This window comes from Morone saxatilis, unplaced genomic scaffold (genome assembly GCF_004916995.1).
Source record: "Morone saxatilis isolate NCDOM2014 unplaced genomic scaffold, NCSU_SB_2.0 Contig3, whole genome shotgun sequence".
NCBI lineage: Eukaryota > Metazoa > Chordata > Actinopteri > Moronidae > Morone > Morone saxatilis.
Genome location: NW_023339873.1, coordinates 12,398,209 through 12,403,802, shown reverse-complemented (window position 1 = coordinate 12,403,802; position 5,594 = coordinate 12,398,209). Strand labels below are relative to the sequence as shown.

The 5,594-nt window shown below is 40.6% G+C and overlaps 1 protein-coding gene across 1 annotated transcript in view; it reads right to left on the bottom strand.

Moving 5' to 3' along the window:
- Positions 1 to 5,594, bottom strand: part of ltk (leukocyte receptor tyrosine kinase) — a 60,785-nt gene that overhangs the window by 19,336 nt on the left and 35,855 nt on the right. The window lies entirely within an intron of this gene.

Genomic DNA, 5,594 nt, shown 5'->3' with positions numbered 1-5,594 from the left:
ACTCCAAACTATTGCTGCCTTTCTACGCTGTAAGCCCCAGCATCCACCTGTAGGCTCCGACAGGGGGTCAAGGTATTTGCACATCGCTCCCCAAATATCTCTGTAAACGTATGTGTGGGGAGTGATGAGGTCGGAGCCTAGACGCCAAAAATCTATAATGTTACTGCTTTAATAAACATCTCAAACGTGAGTTGGCTGACTGAACTGACATCACTATTGTTTACGCAACAACAAAGAACTGTTCTGACGCTTCAAATGTTCATTTAGTTTCTTTAGAATAGTTAATTAAAAAACTTCACCAACATACTTTGGTTGTCATAGAACATAAAGGCTATCAATCATTTTGCATAAGAATTCAAAGTATATTATTATTATTATAGACTGATAATTTAATCAGCTGTAATTTAATTATCCTGATAATTCAAAATAATATACATTTTGGATCATGTGCCCTGATAATTATTGTGCATCCCTTGTAACAAGTACATTTAATATATTGAGTATCATTCTGCAACTGCATGGCCTACTATTAATTTGTAAAGGAACTATTTTTGGTGGATAGTTTTGGAGAAATCTGTTAATGCTAGAGCAGCCAGAAAAGAATAGACAGCCCAGTATGTTCATCCAGTCAGGTGTAAGAAGAGTAAATATTGATGTCTCACTAAGAAACAACACAGGGAAAAAATGGAGTCTAACTACCAGGGCTCCAACATCAGGAACACATGGTCTGGATAAAGAACCATCGGAAAAGATAGACCAGTGGTGCTGAAATAATGTCTGCATCTCTTCTAGATGAACTGAACACCTTCTGTGCAGGCTTTGAGATCACTTCCCAGCTGAGGAGTTAAAAAAAAGCCCAGTACCCCCTGCCCACTAGTAAGATCCAGGGCAGATGTGTTCAAATGCTTCAAAAGGATTAACCCACCAAGGTACCTGGATCTGATGGCATCCCAGGCTGAGCTCTCAAGGTGTGTGCACCATGGTCCCTATCCCCAAAAAGACCAAAGCCCTCTGCATGAAAGATTATCGCCCAGTAGCACTCACCTAAACCAAGTGTTTTGAGCATTTAGTCAAAACCTACGTCACCTCCTCTCTTCCTGACACACTGGATCCACTACAATTTGAGTATATAGCCCAAACAGATCAACAGACAACGCCATTGCCCTAGCCCTTCACACTGCCCTCTCCCACCTGGACCAGAGTAACACGTAATAATGCCGTTCACTGACTGTAGTTCAAATGATCTTATCTCTGAGCTAAGTCTACTTGACTTAAGTGATTTTCCTGCTTATGTATGGGTATTGCAGTTTTGGACCTATATGTGCCAAAGTTTGTGGTGAACTTGTGTTTCTGTAGTGTTGAAAACATGTTAAAAAATATACATAGTCAGAAAAGCTCCCTGTTCTCTACTTATGTACTAACAATTCTTTATGCGTCTGTAAAAATACATAAGTTAAGATAAAGTGTGTCATATGTTGAAGATAATATCCATGAAGATAATAACAGAAATATATTTCCATACAAACTTTACATTCTGTCACATCATCTTGCCAGCTTCTGTTGTTAGCTGCATTTAGTGGGAGAAGACTGTGGGAATGACACAAACGGATTAAAAACAAATCGATTTTTTACTTAAACACAAACTCATGTGTCTTTTGGTTCATGGCTATTCCTAAACCCTTTTGTGCAAGTATTATATAAAGGGAAATTGCTCAGACAGGTTCTTAAGGGGCCTCATTTGGGACTCATCACCACCCTATGTAACTGGATCCTGACCTTCCTGACAGGCAGACCACAGGCTGTGAGGATAAGCACCACCACATCTTCCATCCTCATTCTCACATGGCACCCCTCAGGGTTGCGTGCTCAGCCCTCTCCTGTACTCCTTTTCACACACGGTCCAACACAATCATCAAGTTTGCTGTGATACGACCGTCATTGGCCTTATCCGATTTTATTTTATACACATGATGTTTTTGAACTTTTACACTATTTTATGTTGCATTCTCATTTTTAATAGTGTGATTTCCCTTTTAAATATATTGTGTCAGCATTGTTGGAGGGAGCCTGAGAACTATTTTGCAAATCTCATCAACAAAGACTGCTTAATTGTTGTGCATATGACAAAGAACTTGAACAGTGGAGGAGAGGCTGCCTCTGCCATGCACTATACGCCTCCACAACATAACATCTTTCACAAGTATGACCCTGCTGCCATTATGGATGAGGTACTGCTACCTGCACCCTTAATTGATGCAGCAGCTTTAATTAGAACATGACAGGGAGTCTCAGGTGTCAATCAACTAAGGGGGGTTCTGGGGTCGGGGGTTTGGAGGGGTGCTGCTGACAGAGCCAGTGATCCCAGCATGCACAAAGGCTGCACTGCTCTGTATAAAAAGGGCTACACTGCACTAATGACCAAAAATTAAAGAAACAACCAGAATGACTACATTGTGACTGTTTCGTTTTAAATCCAGTGTGCTGGGGAACAAATGGAGATACCCTGGTAGCATTCATGACACTGTGTTGTCTATAACATCATCATTGTTTTCCTTTCTTATAGAGGAACTGATGCTTTGTGGAACAGTTTTAAATGATGTATTTCATTTTCAAAACAGCACTGGCACAGCCAACTAATTAAAACCATTTTTTTATGTTAGATATATGATCATATTATTTACACCAACTCCTGCAAACCGTCACCATTTTCAAAAAGCAACAAATAAATAAGAGTAAGCAATGTAGGTGAAAATACACATCGTTCTTTTTATGGGGGCTGGAGTAGTTTGTGTCATTATTTTTGCTCATTTTGTAGTTATGTTGAAACAAAAGGGAGTTGACAGGTTAATGTTGAGAAAGTTCATGCTAGTCGTTATTTCACTGTGGTGAACCTATCGTTTGCTTTTTGGGAAAGCATTCATGCCCAGTTAAGTCAACACACTGTGGGCGAGAATAGACGCTGTGTGAAGGCTGTGCGTCTTCAGGTAAATGTGTGTGAAACATGAAAATGACCTACCTTTGTGGGTTTCCGATGCTCTTTAACTTGCAGATGTCCAGAGTCGAAACACTGAAAATGCACAAGCGACAGGTGCCCCGTGTCGTCCACGGCTTTCCAGTGTCTACCAGTTTACCAATTTTCAACAATAATAAAAGTCATAATTTAATCAAATGAGTTCCTACAGATTTCATGGTGAAGAGCGGTCCGCTGCCACTGACACTGCACTCCGACTGGCTCCTGCGCAGGGGAGACCGCGAACAGTTGTAACGTGGTGTTGTGTTGAAAGAGCTTTTATTGACTACAGACAAGCCAGAGCGATGACGGACTCTGCAACCACCCAGACAGCATCTAATGCATACTTTGAATTACAATGAATGTACAGATCCTAAAGCGGAATGTTTAATTAAACTGCTCTCAAGGAATCTAAATTGTTCACTTTAACAGTTTCTATTTTAAATCTCCACTTCTCCCACTGTGAAGGTGTGTCTGGGAATATAAGAGTCATTTCTTTAAATATGCGACACAATTAATTACTTTGTTGTTGTTTAGTTGCATTTACATTATGGTTGTGCTCCAAGGCTGTAATGCATTTCCCTCTGCTTATACATTTCGCACTAAGGACAAACTAAATAAAGAGCTATTTGTGCAGTCACAACTGCTCAGGACTTAGTCAGCTGTCCGCCACTTCACAACACACACACTACATTCTGCTGACAATCCCACCATCCAGAGCATCACATTTTATAGAAACATTACAGTTGTGAGACTCTACACTGCAAAACAACAATGATTCGTATGTTTCTGGAATTTCAATTAGCTGCTCACTATAGAGTGAGCTATTGAGTGTCTGTTATACATAGACTAGACTGAACAAGGGATTTCACAGCCCAAAGGCTTTCAAATACCAACATTTTGTCACTGTCAAATGGGACCCATCCGCCTGAGGTAATGTAGTGTAAAGAGTAAGTTGATGTAAGGAGGTGGATGTATGGGTCAAACAAACACAGATCTTTCACCCAGGAGACCAGGTTTCATGTCCTGTGTAAAGCCAAAATTAACCTGAGTAGTTTTGGTGCCAAAACCTAACTAGACTATGAGCGTTAACCACATGTTAAAAAAGCAGTCTCCTACAGACTCCAAACGGTACCATGTGCTTCTTTATGAGAAGCATGGAACTCTTCCACAGCAACATTATGGCCTGGCTGGGGAATGAAGAAAGATGCTGTGTCTACTCTACTATAGAAATGGAGGTGTTCTGCTTTGTGAGATCAGCAGGTTGAAATCTCCAGTTGGTATCAGTATTGGTTTTAAAGAAATCCCATATTGGTCAGGCTCCACACTGTATTTATTACTTGACTTGCAATGACATGTCAAATGTCTTCAATGAGAGATCTAGATCACATCCTTGGTTTTATATGACCACTCAGAGGTGAAGAAGAGGCAATATAATATGGTTAAATACTTACCCAAACATACAAAACTTCAATCAAAAGCTGTTACATTTGGCATTTGGTACTGCTGCTGCATTCAGTCATTTGCTCCCTGGAGTGGATAAAAAGGTGCGTTGCTCATGCTTGAAGCTTGGTGTAACTGGAGTAAATCAATGCTAAACCAGAACTCAACAATCGTTTGTTTGATAGGTGGTCAAGCATCAAGCAAGTTGACCTCTTGAGCTAAGAAGGGCAAACACGGAGGAGCACCATGCAGACGCAAAGTGCAGAATGAAAATTAATTCGTCTGATTGTCTGTGAGGAGACTTCTAAAGCGCTTGACATTAAACATTCACATGTTCATAACTTGATGGAGGAGCTTAAAGAGAAAATAATTTCTCTTCAGGAATTTGAAATGGAGCTGATATCCAACTTGTGCAACAGGAGAGCAGATCAGAGATAACCCGAGACAAAAGACGGAGAAGCTATGATGAACTACTGCCACGGGTTATCATTTATGTTCAGACTGAGCAAACTGGTTGAATCCAGCAGCCCAGGTTAATATATGAACTATTTTAACTGCATGTATTTGGAGAACAGAAGTTGGGCCCTGTTGCATAAGTGAGCATCAGAAATGGTACTGAAATGGTATGCTGATTTGCTTCAACTGAATAATTAGGACCCGAGCACAAATCGTGCGATGGCCCTATTGTAATGGAAGGAATTATTTTTATTTTTCTGCCACTTCGATCACATATTTGGAGGCCGCAACATGCTCGAAAACTCATGAAACGCGGCGCACATGTCAGTCGTGGTAATTTTTTTTTGTATTTTTCAGGGTTCCACTATAAGCATGGCAAAATGGCCCCTCAGGGGCCCATAAACTGTACCATCCGGGGCCCCATTCACCGATATGCATAAAAATCGGCACACGCGTAGATCTTATCCAGACGAACCAAAAATCCAGGAAGTCGGCCATTTTGGATTTAGCATCTCAACAAAACTTCTCATGTTTGATAAGAGTCCCGCCCTGAACACGTCTATGTGATAATATTCAGTAATAGTGAGAGCGCCACCTAGTGGTGAAAGGAAATGTCATTTTTTATACTTCCATGTTCTACTCCTAGCAGGATGATCAGATCTAGCTGAAATTTTGTGAGGAAATG